Genomic DNA, 16435 nt, shown 5'->3' with positions numbered 1-16435 from the left:
GGCAACTCGGGCCATCCAATCACGTTGTTCCTCCTCTATCGGCCGGTAGTGCTCATCCGTTCCAATACAGTGAGGTGCTCTGGTTGTGCAACGGCTCGAGACCTCCCGACCGGGTGTCCCAAATCACATAGTCCAATACTAGCAGCCGGTAGGGCCTCTCTCTCCAAATATGTTGCTCCCACTGGAGTTCATAGGCTCTTCCGACCTGCCAACCAGCTGACTTTCTAAATATCAGCTCCGCCAGATCTCAAAGCTATTGTGGGGGGATCATTAGTCTGGCGGCTGTCCTTTCCGCTTTTGTTTTTTGGAGGGTACTCTAGGTTCGGGCCATTCCCGAGCTCGGAGCCCTTCCCCGGACAGCACGCCAAATATGCATTATAAAACTTCAGCTAATTATATATAAGTGTGAACTCGTGAATTTAATGCAAACAAACAATCAGACGAGTAAACACGGTCTGCCTTGTTGATTCAATTCATATCTAACTTCTCATAGTCAGGTAAATACTGAATTTAATTCCTCAGAATTAAATGCAGTTAACCAGTCAGATGAGTGAAGACGTCTGGTTTGGTAAGATTCACATCAAAACAGAAAATGATGTAATACACGCGTTGCCTCAGCAGCAGGCGAGCCACTTAATCACACAAACAGTATTAATCTCCTCGGAGATAAATAGCTGCAGCTGCGAGCTCACAGAGGGGAAGGAACCACTGCGCGTGCTTCCGAACCTCGAGGATGAACTCTAGATCTTTTAGAAAATGGGTGGATAAAGGAAGAGCCATCTTCAACCGGTCCCCAAATATGCGAGAAGTACAGTCAGCCCCCTTATTTTTCCCCGAGAGCTGACTGCGCGAGCTGTGTTCCTCGTTAATGCTGCGCGTTATAAAGTTAAGGCATAATATGGTTGTGAAACTGATGCTTGTGCAACTGATGTCTGTGCAACTAATGTTTATGCAGCTTATGTTTGTGCAACTGCGAGCTCATCGACGCCCTCCGTTTCAATCTCCTCGGAGAAAGAATGGTGGTGCGTCACGGGCGTTACTCGGGGGAAGGACCGCAGCTCGGGCTTCTGAACCCAGAGATCGGGCAGATCTGGCGGGTGAGGTAGGAGATAGGGACGCGCCCATCTCCATACCCTCCAGCAGATCTATCTGCGAACCCAGCGAATGCAGCCACAGCTCCGCCTTGGCGAAAGCGGGACTGACACCGCGATAAATGTAATTTTATTAATAAGATTCGAGAGGAGCGTGTCAGATACTTAGCCTAACCAACACAGGTGGACCATAATCAAGTAATCAATCCCATAGTATAAATATCGCTGACTTACCTCTATCCATTGATGGTTTATCAGCATTTTGGTCCGCATGCATAGCACCATGTCCCAAAACCGAGATTCCTCGTCCGAATACTCATCCAGCTCTTCTCCGGCCCCATCACCGCAGCCAGCCGGCTCCAAGGCCACTCCTTCCCGGCGTGGCAACCAAATCGTGCCCCAGACTCCAACCCGTGGGCGCGGTACGGCGCGAGCAGCCACTCGCCTCCCAAGACGCCTAGGCCTACCTTCGCCGCCTCCAGCGAGAACCGCGGCTGACTCCCCCATGTCTTCCTACCGCTCGGCCGGGCCTATGATTCCGCCAATCGAGAAATGGACGGTTGTCGAGTCTGTGGCAGGCCCTGTCCAAAACCAACATCATACCTTCAAGCAAGTTGAATAAATCCGAACTTTACGACTTGTATGCAAACTCTCTAAATAATAACATTTCTCCTCAGTCAACCCCAATACCAAAGAAAGGAAAAAAGAAAGGAGTACCTCGAAATACGCATCAAAGCACTCCACCATCCTCCGCCGCAAGGCCTAGCTCCGGGGTGCCCGCTATGTCGGCTGGAGCCCAGCCTCCCACTGCGGCTTCAATCCCAACAGCACAGGGCCCTGAAGCTCAAGGAGGCTCCTGGCCACCTCCTCCACCCATGTCAGCCCCATTGTACGGAACTTTTAATACTGACCCCGCAGCCCAGGCAAGCGCTTGGCCGAACAGTTCACCAAATACAGCGCCACCTCCCACTTCTTCCAGCTTCGGGCCCGAGGCTCAAGCTAGCGCTTGGTCGAACTGGCTGTCACATTATGCCCCGCCTCCCCCCTCTCCAAGCCCACTGCTCATGCTAACGTTTGGCCGAACTGGCCGCCTAACACAGCCCCGACTCTCACCCATCCAAGCTTCGGGCCCACGGCCCAAGCAAACGCCTGGCCATGTTGCCACCATCCTCCTCCAAGCGAAATCCACCCATTCACTCTTCACGGCTACACCAATGCCCGCCCCATCAAACGCCCTCGCCCTCGAACCTCTCCAAGTGACTCACAGCATCCGAGCACAGATATTAGCAGGTGGGGATGTAGATCTCTCGTCTCTCCTTTCTCTCCTGCCCACTACCGATTCAACCTGCCAAATAGACTGCGGGGATTTCTTAGTCACGCAAAAAAATCCAAATCCCCTTTAATCTCGATTACTCTCCTTCTACGAATTCACCATTGCATTCAACTGTTTCACCGAGATAATCTGTTCAGCCTTCCCCCACAGGTGATGCGAACTCAATCACTATTTGTCGATAATAGCCGAACCCGCGTTGTCCTATGGAGGGGGGCACTTTTACACTTACCACAAGCTTTTTTCCGCTAAATGCGCTATCCGAATCACTCAGTGGAACCAGTGCCCTTATTGGGGAGCGATCGACTCCGACTAGGACACCCGCGTATTTCTAGGCTGTAGGAGCATTTCGTGCGCAGGCTGCAGGTCCGTGGCTCACTCCACCATAACCTGCCCAAAATAAATCCGGACGCAACTCAACACTCTGATACTCCCCCGGCAAAATCCACCAGCTACATCCCAAGATCAGCGACCTCAGCAAACTCACGTCTAGCCCAACCAGGAGCAGAAAGCACGCAGCTATGCATCGCTTTCAACAGCGGGAGATGTATCAGACAGCACTGCCGCTACCTACACTGCTGCAAGTTCTGTGGCGGTGATCACGTACACATAGTTTGCCCTGTGTTTAAAGCCGTGAATAAAAAATCTAAAAATAACCTATCGACTCCTGTGAATATCTTTCGCATGACCATCGAACTAGCACACCATCCCGACAAAGAATTTACAAATGATCTCCTGTCTGGCCTCAGACACGGTTTTAACCTGGGCGTCATATGCGAGCTTTCCCAAAACACGGTCTGCCATAATCTCCAATCCGCTCTCGCAGAGCCCGACATAGTAGTTAACCTTATCAAAAGTCGAGTCAGGCTTCATGATCGGGCCCTTCAATAAACCCCCCTTCAAAACGTTCAGAGTCAGCCCAATCGGAGTTGCTACTAGAAAATTTTCAGGTAAGAAACGCTTAATAGTAGACCTGTCATCTCCGCATAAATCCAGTTCCGAGCATCAATAGTTTGATACCTCTCGATGAATTTTCACTCAAATACCAAGACATAGATCAGGCAGTCGAACTGATTAAAATGGCGGGCCGAGGAGCCTGGCTAGCAAAAATAGACATCATTTCTGCTTTCAAAGTGATGCCTATCCATCCGGACTTTTGGCACCTGTTCGGGATACGATGGCTAGAGAAGTACTATTTCGCCGTCCGGTTAACCTTCGGATGCAAAAGCAGCCCCAAAGTTTTTGATATGCTATCCGAAGCTGTTTGCTGGATCCTTTCCAACAATTATGCAAGCCCATATATTATCCATCTTTTAGATGACTTTCTGGTCATTTCATCGCCCAAGGCAAACCCAGCCGCCCATATCCGGCCATGCTAAATTTCAGCTCTCCCTGCCAAAGGAAAAGATTGATCGAATAATCCTCATCTCCTCCACCCTCCTTGACAGCCCATGTTGTTCTAAACGTGAAACTTCTTTCTTTGCTCGGGCATTTAAATTTCGGCATGCGCATAATTCCCAAAGCATCGCGCATCTCCTAACACTCGCATCGTCAGTTCACGTGCTCAAGGACCTCATCCCCCTAACCAACACACGGATCCTGTAATTTATGGAACCACGACCATTACATATGGTTTAGGTCACAAAACCTACAAGCAAGCCGTTTGATGCCGCAAGTACCAAACACACAAATAAACCCTCCCTCCTTCCTACAGTCGTCAAGGCTTACCCGTCTCTTGCCGTGAGTAGCAAACTCCCATAAGACGCAGACGACAGCCTAACGACCACACAAACCTACCTTTTCCATCCTACGGCCTGCGAGGCTCACCCAGTTGTTTTTGGGGAACAGGAAGGATGCTGGCAAGAGCCTCCTCCTGGCCACCTATCGTTACGTTTTCTGTCCCACATCTGGAGAGACTTACCCTTTTGATGCATGTGCTCCCTTCGGACGCCGGCGAGAGCCTCCCAGTTAGACAACCTTACCTTTTCCTTTTCTGTCGTCAGTGAGGCTTACCCGTTTGATGCGCGTGCTCCCTTCGGACGTCGGCGAGAGCCTCCTGGACAGACTTCCTTTACATTTCCACTCTACGGTCGGCTAGGCTTACCCGTTCGATGCGTGTGCTCCGTTCGGACGTCAGTAACAGTCTCTCGGCCACGCAACTTACCTTTCCATTTGACAGTAGGCGAGGCTTAACCGTCCGGCGCTACGAGTCTCGTCCTCTCGCCAAATCCTGCAAAATAAAAAAAATAAAAAAAACTCTCAGCTACCCTCACATCTTTTGCGAGGGAGAGCCTCCTCCTGGCCACCTATCGTTACGTTTTCTGTCCCACATCTGGAGAGACTTACCCTTTTGATGCATGTGCTCCCTTCGGACGCCGGCGAGAGCCTCCCAGTTAGACAACCTTACCTTTTCCTTTTCTGTCGTCAGTGAGGCTTACCCGTTTGATGCGCGTGCTCCCTTCGGACGTCGGCGAGAGCCTCCTGGACAGACTTCCTTTACATTTCCACTCTACGGTCGGCTAGGCTTACCCGTTCGATGCGTGTGCTCCGTTCGGACGTCAGTAACAGTCTCTCGGCCACGCAACTTACCTTTCCATTTGACAGTAGGCGAGGCTTAACCGTCCGGCGCTACGAGTCTCGTCCTCTCGCCAAATCCTGCAAAATAAAAAAAATAAAAAAAACTCTCAGCTACCCTCACATCTTTTAACCCCGCCTGGCGAGGCTTACCCGTTCGATGTTCTGAGTTTAATGCCCCATCGGATGCAATGAGAGTCCTCCCAGTCGGGTTTTCCTTTCCAAACGCGATCTGGATTCGCCTTTTAGATGTCTCATCTTAGCTTTGCTCTTTGACTATTGCTTAGTCTTTGAGGAGCTAATAGTGACAAACATTTTCATAAATGATATTACTCCGATTATTTCACATTTGTGAGATCTTCGGAAATACAATACATACAGTTACAACACATTACACATACCATCTGAACAATAATGCACATGAACTCATATAAAACATTTCAGAACGTGAATATAACTCATTAACACTTAATTTCAGAGAACTTAATATTATATTATAATGAAACTCACCAAATCCGGGGGATTTCAATACACCATTAATCAGTAGCCTCGGGCTCTACAGGGCTCGCAATCGTCTATAATCCACTCCAAAATCAATCATTTATCACTAGAATGATCCAAATAAGGTTAATATGAGGGTTACAACATCATACAAATTTGTATCTACGTATATTAAGCAAGGATGAACTTTATATTTGCCTCCACTTAGATTTCACTCGCGATCTTTGAAACTGGTACTCTCTTCTCTCTGCAATTATGCGTCTCATTTCAGTGACGTCATACACAGCGCCCGTTTTTCTTTTTTCTTTTTTTTGTTGACAAGGACACACTTTAATTATTATATTGCATTTAATTATATAAAATGTTCATTACACACCAGAACAACTTTTACAACACATTATGTTACACATATTAACACATAAGCCTATTTCAGCATTTTGAGTGAGAATATAATTATTACAAATTATATTTATTTTTCTGATCAGCTCAATCTTTGACCTGGGTTACACTGACAGAACATGCACACACAGAGACCTCGACACGTTATGTGTAAAGACATATTTAGTAATAAGGCCTTCCATACTTTATAGCTTCCTGGTCACTTATGTCACCCTGACCGTGACAACACGCTCTTTCATTAGACAGATAACACATCAAAAGTCCAATAGGCCAATAGTTTATTTAATCATATAATTTAAATGTAAATGTTTTGGTACAGTGGTTTACCAGAAAAATTTGAAATGTCACGTCATGCCGAAAAAGTTGCAGAATAGAGCACATGGCAAACAACCAAATGGCAGCCATGTGCTCCAGACAGACCAGGACACAACATAAACAAACCCAGATCAAACCGGCACCTTGACATTCCCATACAACTTGCTAATATCAATGATAAACAGAAGTCAGAATGTTTCCGATGACGTGCATACTGCTCCTATCATTCATGAACCTTCAATTTGACCTATCCTGGCCATAGATTTGCTGTAACAAAAGCCTCCTCACAGTCTACTAGTCATAATGATTTCAGCAAAGATCAGAATAAATCAAATTTAACAATGTATTATTAGTCAGGTAAAATTGTACCATGCAAATTACATAATTAAACAATAAGAAGCCAATTTAGAAAGGCATTTAGATAATGCAATTATGAATCACAATGTAACCGTGTGGCAACCCGCTCCTGTACATAGACACTGTAACCATATGGGAAACAGCCAAGGGTTCCACGAATAAGATAAACAAATTTAACATATAGTTACAGATTGTCTAAGATGCAAAGCACTAAGGTGTTTTATGTGCACATTTAGTAGCACCAACAACTATACAGTGTGCTCTATGGGCATAATGTGTTTAATCCATTTGTGCCCAAATTTTTCTGAATGGTTTCATACATATAGACATGTTAATAGTGTCTTATGTGTACATGTTCTGCATTTATTTTCATATTTTAATGTGTGGCAAATATGTGTGCAAATGTATGTGTCCCTTCAATGTCAAATTTTAATAGGAGGAAAGAGAGCATTTAGCATCAGACTCAAAATAGCTGCTTTCAACAGATCAATCCCAATAAATTATAATGCATAAAAGTTGAAGAACATTCGATGCCAACCCAAAAAAGGCTGCATGAATCTTATAATCTCTTGAATATAATAACACAACAAATCCACTTGTCTTAAAATGATGCAGCCATTAAGATGCCCCAACAGGGTATTGTGTATCAGAAAGTTAAAAAAAAAAAAAAAAAAAAAATCTATATATATATCTATATATATATATATATCTGCATAATAAAAAAGGTATACCTGAAAGAAAATTACACATTTAAGTAAATAAATATAAATAGTATGAAGAAAATATTACATTATAAAAAGTATACCTGAAAGGAATTTTTTTTTTTTTGGCCCATAGTATTCAATGGCTGAATGTACTGTCAGGGACCAGTTAAGCTCGGTCCCATCCACCTCACAACGATCACTCTCCCCAGAGTACTAATCACCCACACCTGCACACCATTAGCATCCTCATCACAGCGCACCATAAAACACTCACCACAGCACCAGGGGGCTGTTCCATAAAAGCAGCTTAGAAAAGCAGGGATTAAAGTCCAAAACCTGACTTGAATGAGCCAAGCTAAACATCCGCGCTTAAATTGGTTCCATAACAGTAAGTTGAGGATCATGTGATTTTACTAATTTGAGTCAGGTTTAAATAGTCTAGATAATTGCGCGTGCATGCCATTGTTTAAAAGTCCTGAAAAGTCGAGCATGGGTCAATCAATTTACTGTGGGCTACCATGGCAACAAAAGGAAAAGATAGAGCAGCGATGTTCACGGCAACGGAACAGCGTTTGCTATTGGAAACATATGAAGAATTTAAAGATGTCATCACCAAAAAAGGCAATACAGCGGCAATAAATAAAGCAAGAGAGAAAGGTTGGCAGGAAATTGCTGATCGTCTCAATGCGTAAGTAGCGGTGTAAGCTATTTAAAATAATTTATCAACATTGAATGTGTGTCACAATACATTGCAAAGTTTGTGTGTGAATAACAGTAACGTTAATTGCTTTCACGCAGCAGCAACTTAAGTGAAGGAAAAAGAACCTGGCAGCAGGTGAAAATAAAATATAAAAATATAGTTCAGAATGGTAAGTAAATCTAATGGGATGTATATATGTAATCAATGCCAGCTTGAAGTTACAACTATTCAGGTTTTTTTTTTTTTTTTTTTATGTATTTTTTTTTTATTGCAGCGACCAAAAAGAAGACTGAGGTTGCTGGCACTGGGGGAGGGCCACCACCAGCCAGCTTCACTCCTGCAGAGGAGCTGGCTTTGGAAATTAATAAAGGGAGGCCCGTCCTTGAGGGAATAGAGGGGGGGACATCATCTAAAATGATATCACATAGTATAAGGAGTGAGTATATAAAAGGTGTGTGTGTTTTATTAGCATTATTCCTCCCTGACTAACTGATTTCCTCCTTCCTTAGGCATTGTAAACCTAAGTACATCATAGCAGTAATGTCACGTAGAAGTACTTGTGCTACTGTAATGGTATGGTGCATTTTGGTAAAAAAAATATATATTTTTTTCTATCAAGATTCTGTATGCTGTATGGATCCACCAGACATCATGTTGCCTGTGAGTATGAGACCTTTTAAATAAGACATGTAAGCAAATGATTTTAACTGAGTTTAATCAGTGGTCACAGGGAGAAGTGATGGGAGTTGAAGAGGATGAGGAGACTGTGTCTGTATGTTCAAGGAGGCCTGAGGTAGTCACAGGTTCCATGTGATACTTTTATTGACTATAAAAAAAGTGTACTTGTGTGATAAAATGATCATAATGTGTTTTCAGGATGCTGACACTGTTCTAGAGCCCTCTCAGTCTGGGACCACATGTGACAAAGTGAGTATTAAGAAATGAAAACAATGTGACAAGAGTATTCAATGAAATAACTTAAATCTATGTTGCTACAGAACCCAGAAAACATAAAAGGAGTGTATAAACGCTACCTCCTTAAACAAATGGAAGTGATTGATATCGACATCCAGTATAAAAAACTGAAGATGAGGAAGTTGGAGCTGGAAATTCAACAGCTACAGAAAAATGCAAGTAGAACTACCATTTTTAAAAAAGGAAAAGGAAAAAAAAAGACCTTTTTGATCACTTTCCACAACATTTATTTGTGTGTTTTCACCCCTAACAGGCAGATTCACTCTGAATAAAGACAAATCACATTATATACTTTGACTTCTGTGTGTTTGTTCAACTAAGGAGGAAAGTTGAGGGGCCAGTGGAACATTTTAAAGGCTACACATGTTTTAGATCATATTAAGCAAAATAATTATTTGCATATGTGTCTCGTATAAGTCTGCCTGTTTCGTTTTCTTCCAATACTGCCTCATTGCCCCAGTCTTCCTCTTCAGCAATCCTTGGTTGCCTCTCTCTCCTCAGACAAGCAATGTCATGGAGCACTACACAAGCAACCACAATGTCACATGCCCTAGGTGGAGTCACTCTGAGGTGCTTCAGGCACTGAAACCTTGACTTTATCAGCCCAAATGCCATCTCTATACGACCTCTTGTGCGTGCATGGGCAATGTTGTAGCAGTGCTGTGCCTCTGTCTGGGGCTCCTGCATAGGGAGTCAAGAGGTAAGGCAGGCATGGGTATCCCTTGTCTCCCAGCAAAACTCCTGAGAATTCTCCTGCATAGACAGAATGAATATAGATATATAATGTTTTTTTTTCTTTTTATAAGACTTTTTGCGATTTTAAGTGATTACTAGCATACCTCTTGCTAGTTGCTGGTAGAGAGCTGAGGCTCTAAAGATTCTGGAGTCATGCACAGAGCCTTGGCCATTTGGCCTCTACATTTGTGATGATGCAATCTGCATCACTAATCTAAAATAAATTTAAACCTGTAGGTCACTACATTTTAATTGCAATGAACTAAACACTGGTGCCCAGTTTAGTACAGAACACTCAGTGCTAGAGCATAGCCTTCAATATCGTCTCAGTGGGACCGTACCTGTACATTGATGCGGTGTACTGATTTCCTATTCACAAAGTCCGCTTCATGTGGACCAGACGGACACTTAATACGCACATGGGTGCAGTCCAATGCACCGATAACATTTGGGAAACCTAGGAAAATTATTTTTTTAAGTTTTCCCATGTAAAATCAACAGTCAAGAAATATTTCCATGTTTTATAGTTATTTGAACTTACCAGCTATTACCAAGGCATGTTTAATGGTACGAATAGCTTTGTGGCCAGGGAATGTGATGAACACATTGAGTCTTTTTAAAGAAAGGTACACAGTTCGTACAGAGCGGCAAACTGATGCTTTGCTGATATTCTCTGCATCTCCAACTGTGTACAAAAATGTTCCACTGGCAAAAAAGCGAAGTGCAATGCACACCGTCTGTGGGACTGTGAGCGCTCTGTTGCGGTGTCTATTATTTGCAATGTATGGGCTTAGTAATCTACAAATATATGCAATCCCATCTCTTGAGAACCTATATCGCTCATACAGGTAGCTGTCATTAAAAGCCAATGGGTCTGACCTGTCTCTGAAAGTTCTCTCTCTTTGAAATGCCCTCCGCAAGACTATAGCTCCCTCATCCACCACCTCTTCTATGAAAGGACATGCCATGATTAAGTTTGGAGACGAGTTCAGCTCCCTTATTTATATACTTTTAATTAATTACCAAACTCATTAACCAAACTCACCAATTAAACACACAAGTTTTGAACATTTCTTAGTGTATTTATACCTTATAATTTCTTACATTTATTAGTAAAGTACATTTCCTTATTTATTTATATTTTAAAAAAAAATATTAATAGTGGTTAAGTAAAATAAAATTACATCGAAATACCAGCAGGTGAGTATAAATGGTATGCTCGTTAAGTCTGAACTCAGACTTAGCCTGACAGTTAGCCTGCCCCGGACCAGGTTAATTTGCCATCATAAGTTGCCGGGGGAACTGAGTTTGAACTTTTTTAAGTTTGATTTATGAAACCGAATCTACCAAAAATAAGCCTGACTAACCGAAATAAGCCTGGCTTATACTCTAATCTTGGTTTATGGAACAGCCCCCAGGTCAACATCAAGCCTCCAACAGGAATATACCTTATGCTGACCTGCTGATGCACCAAGGATTCGAGATGTAAAGTATATTCACCTCTGAAACACTAACCTCTGGGTTGTTGCTTGCAGGAATCCAGCTTATCCCCCTGTTACCTGTGATCCGGTGCTCATCTGAACTTCCGGTGTTTCCCTCTGAGCTTGCTTGATTGTGTCCACATCTGAAAGAAAAAGACAAGGATTAACGTACTGGGACAGCTTGGCATTGACATATCTTCAGTAGATGTTCTCACCTGCATTCAGCCCCGCACAGAGTAATCTGCACCGAACCTGCACCAGAAGTCACTGAATGCTCCCCTTGATTTAGAAAAAAAACATGGTGTTTGGATTCACTTACCTCTGCCTCTTGTATATATCCTGACAGTAGAATGTGTTTTTATATAAATATGTAAATTCCTTACTTATTTGAATTTAAGCATTACAATGAAATCATAAGCTACTAGTTGTAAAAAGAATTAGGGTCCTTGACCAATTCGAATGAAACCCATCCAAACGGGATAAAGGGGCCTCAATATTTTGCCCTTTACAAGACAATGTCATAAAAGGGAGAAAAATATAATTTACAGCAATTAATATTTTAGCTCTTTATCTTTCCATTCTTCCTTTTGTGTGAAATTCCCGGAAGCTTGCTTCCTGGAATTAGGGGTAGGAACTTGAAAGCCTACTGTGACCGGAAAGAAATCCCCTAAACCCCCTCAGGAGACTCTCGCACACTACATGGGGGATTCTACATAATCCCACTCTTTTACTTTGACATGACGACAAAGAATTCTTCAATTTCAATTGGTTCTGTGACCCAGGGTCACACCAGGGTGGAGTCAGATAAATATTCTCCCAGAACCCCAAAGACCAGGAGATCAGAGCCCATTGTTTTGTGATATGGCCTTTTGCATTTCCTAAGGAAATTATTTCATTCCTTGCTTATGTGTAGTAAACAGATTAAATGATTATGCTCATGGCCCATTATAGATCAACTAACATGATCCATACAGGTGCCAAAGCATTTGCTTACACATATTTGAGAATCGAGATATTTCATGAAATATTTAACAGGGTTGGGAATATTTTAAATAATAATAAAAAAAGCCAATATCAGTTATGCAGCGCTATCGTGACCTCTGTGTTATCACAAGTATGATAAATATTTTTTACTTCATCACTGATACAACATACAGCAGTGTTTTCAGAGAACCTGAAAGAATGAAGTCCAATCAAAGACATAATGATCTCCTCTCCCTGCTGTCTTTCTGTAGGTTCAGATGCAGGTGTCAGAGTCTCTCTCTGCTGCGCAAGCACTGGCTGATGATGTGGATTATCATGTGTTTTCCTTCAGATAATTTGGGAAAGTCCGATCAAGAAACAAAAAAATAGCCCAGATCCCTTTGTGCATCTAGCCCTGAAGCTGCCCTACTACAGTGTACTTCATATCTTCATCATGACAAAGCGAAAGCATTGATGATGGTAAGCATGCGTGAGAAATACTGAGGGTCAACATTCCTAATAGATCAATTTGTCTCATTTGTTCTGTTCATACTCCTATTCAGCTTGCAGTACAGTTCCAAAAAATATAATTTAAATAACAGGAAGTTGTTTTCTAGATCACTGTCTCATTTGTTATTTGACCTTTAGGACCAAGGGACTTTCTGTCTGATGTACTGTACAAAGCCTCCATAATTCGTCTGTTTTACGAGGGTCACATTGAGACCGTACCATCCTGTTCCAATGAAAGCTGTGCCTTTTTCCTTGCACTGGAAGCAGGAGAGGTTAAGTCAATACTTTAAATGCTTCCACATTGTTCTTTCTACATTTTGGGAAATTTTTGAAATATCAACTTTGGAAACCCCATTGTTCATCAGTAGTAAATAAAATCGCTTTAAAAATGGTCAAATAAAATGTTTTTTATTAGTTGATTGGCTAATTGATATAGAAAATGATTTTGCAAAATAATCAAGAGAAGCAATTTGTAAATATATATATTTTTTTGCATGCAAAATTTAGTTTTTTTATATTTCATTATTTATTGTATAATTTCATTTAATTTATACATTTTATTATTTTATTAAAATTAATTAAAAATGTCTGTTTGATTCTGTTTTTTGTTTAAATCCACTGAGTTCTTAATTTTATTTTTTCATAATTACTTTGTGCTGTCGTGTAACCTCTCGCATGGCAGTTATTTCATATCTGAAAGGCTGCTGAGAAGAATCAGAACCTCTACCGCCTGGCCATGACTGGATCTGGTCTTAAAATACCTGAGGGGGAAGTATCTTTTCCTTAAAGAGGGTATTTTGTCTGTATTGTGAAGACTGATTCATTTCACGCAGTCTTCGATGAGAGATCATCTTTATAAGCCACCAAAAAAATGTCTTGCATGCTTTTCTTCAAAGATCTTTTCTTTGACCACTCCAAAATCAGCAGTGAGTCATCAAACACTCATAAGATGTAGTTTAATGGCATTAAATAATACATTGAATCAATCTCTTACTAAAGTGTTGCGTAATCATTATCTTGGCAGCTGATTTTTTTATTTATTTAAAATGTTAATGTTTGAGGGCGTTCATGGCTAAATGGATGTGTGTGCATGAAGTTGTTGGTTCATATGTGACTTGCAGGTGTTGTCCGAGGCCTGGTGCCTCTTCACTTCTCAGACCCCTATGCAACAGGTGGAGTTTTATTTGTTTACTTTATTTGGTCAAACTTCCTGAGTTCATCTCGCTGGGAGAAGGCTTTGGTCCGGTGAATAACCGTCAGCACACACATAAACAGACAGACACGCTCATGAGTTCACTGCGTCCATGTTTTGTTCCTCTGTAAGGTGGCTAGTTTCCTCACCATTATGGGGCGAGGAAATGATCAACTTCCTTGTGTCCTGCAAGCATTCCTGCACAGAGACTGTAAGAGCAAAACAATCCTATATCATTACATCCTCTTGAACTTAAACAATTTTTTTTTAACGGAGCTACATCAAGGTCATTTTCAATACTATTATCTTTTTTATTTTATCTTCCAACAGCATATTTATCGTTTTTGTTTTGCTATAGACCTAGATTTTGTTAACTACAAGACAAAATAATGATGTGCTAAAGCAATTGATGAGACTGTGAATGCATACAATTTATCCAGTTTGATGGACAGACTCCGCAAATATGAGATTGAAGGCAAGACAGATTGTTCCGTTGTATACCACAGGGGAGCTCGCTCAGGCGGCAGTGACCAATGAGCCAGATGTCTGAGATTGAAAGCATAATAATAAAATAAAACATTAGGCAGGCCTAAACCACCTTTCTCAACAGGTCTCTGCAACGTATTAGAATGCATCCGAGGAAGCTTGCCATTTCAAATAAAAATCATACATATTGTGTCAAACTGTTTAAAGTAGTAAAGCGGTACTTGTATTGGGAGAGACTGTAATAAATAATAAAATTTTGCTGTATCATTTTAATAACATTGACTTTTCCAGCCATTGACATATGGAGTGGAGCCCATCTATCGATATCACAGGAAATCTTCTTCATTAAAGGGTTGAAATTAATTCTTACCGAGTCTTTTAAATTTGGGGAAAATAGAGTTCCTAAACATTCCCTGACTTAGGTCATTGGAACAGGGTGAAAAGCTGAGGCAGGGCAAAATGCAGTCAGTGCAAGGGCTTCCGATTTACACGAATTCACCGCTTCCACTATTTATAATACTAATATTTAACAGGCATTTGGTGTCTTGTTTTGAAGGATAAGTGATTTATTCCAGAATGTTTATATAGCATATTAAACTAAAGTGTGGTTCATTTTTCTTGTTTATTTGACTCTCATAAGCTTGGCTCACATATCAGTCAAGTCACGATGGATCTTATGACTCTTCTCAACCCAGACTTCAAGGAAGCCTCAAAAGTGGACCCTGACAAACAGTCGTAAATCCTGCTGTGTTTATATGAAGATGGGTTTATACTGATGCCATTATTTGCAGTTTATATTAAATTATCTTCTGTTTGTTGGATTTGAGTTTGTTATATAGGGGACCTATCTCAGTGTCAATGTTGAAAATAGATTTTCAGGTTTTGTTAATTCCAGCTGGAGCAGTTTTGCTGTATACCTCTCATAAATCACTAAAACAGGTTTCCTGAGGTATTACAGCTTGGCTGTCTGTGTGTGACATCTGTTGTATCTGTTTGTAATATCTTTAGTTATTTCTTTGTTTTTATGATTATGAAAAGAGGCTGTTTGGTTAAAACCTGTGTCTGGGTGAAAGTTAACAAAACAACTTTATTGGCAGTTTTAATACTAATGTTTTTTTTTTTTTTTCCTGCTGCTCCAGATGAAATTGTTTTTCTACAGTTTCCCTCCCCCTAAAACCTATATTGTGCCCATTAAAAACAGGTATGATGTGAAGTGGTTTTGATTTGTAGTATTCACATCTTTCTTATCTACCCCTAAAAGGTGTATTTTAGTACCTTTGGTAATTATCTGAACCTAGGTACTACTACCAATCTTTTATAGGTAAATATTAGAAGGCTGTTCCTTTAAAATTACTGTTCCAGTAACAAGTTATTGTACCCCAATGGTAAAGTTTTTGCACATTTTAGTGTTATAGAGTGTTATAATGTACACTTATGGTGTAGTTGTTAATGATCCAGATGTTAAATGGGTAAACTTGCCATGAAGCCGTGGTATATGAATATTGATGAATGTGCTTGCTTAGGGGATGTATTATAGAGCACAGTTGTGTATTAGATGTGGCTTTTATTTCTAACACAGTTTAAATAAATTATTAGATTGAATACCTTTTCTGATCCTTAAAATAATTTTACAGAAGGAGTAACAGTATCTTATAATTTATATTTTTTATATTTGCTTTTCAAATGGGCTCCTGCGTAGGAACATCTGAAACGTGTTCAGAGCACAGTATGACCTTCTTTTACTTCTGTAGGGGACATACAAATGTGCTTTTTACTTGCAGGTAAATAAGATAAAAATATGTTATTGCTGTGAAATATTAGATATTCCTGTTACATCTGTCCAAGTACCATATATAATTAACCCTCTGACCTGTTAGGTAGTTAAAAACAAAAGAGAAAAGTATGGATTGACGCAATGGATTAGAAAAAGGCAAACCTGTGTACTTCTGTTTCTACTCATCGTAGTGCGCAAAACTTCACACTTGTCGATATTCACAGTATCACCTGTCTTATTGCTTAAATGAAACATCCTCAGTTTTATTAGTTAAAGAGTCTCCTACAACAAATGGTATAGATGTGGAAGAAGGTGGGGACTTTCTTCACTTGTTCATAAGCGACTGCA

At 41.1% G+C, this 16435-nt stretch overlaps 1 pseudogene; it reads left to right on the top strand.

Annotated features, from left to right (window-relative positions):
• The window catches only part of LOC113047396 (carnitine O-palmitoyltransferase 1, liver isoform-like), a 32068-nt pseudogene extending 17691 nt beyond the window's left edge, over positions 1-14377 (top strand).
• The last annotated feature ends 2058 nt before the right edge of the window (positions 14378-16435 follow it).

Source organism: Carassius auratus, chromosome 28, assembly GCF_003368295.1.
Source record: "Carassius auratus strain Wakin chromosome 28, ASM336829v1, whole genome shotgun sequence".
In the NCBI taxonomy this organism is placed as follows: domain Eukaryota; kingdom Metazoa; phylum Chordata; class Actinopteri; order Cypriniformes; family Cyprinidae; genus Carassius; species Carassius auratus.
This window is presented reverse-complemented; position numbering and strand designations above follow the sequence as displayed.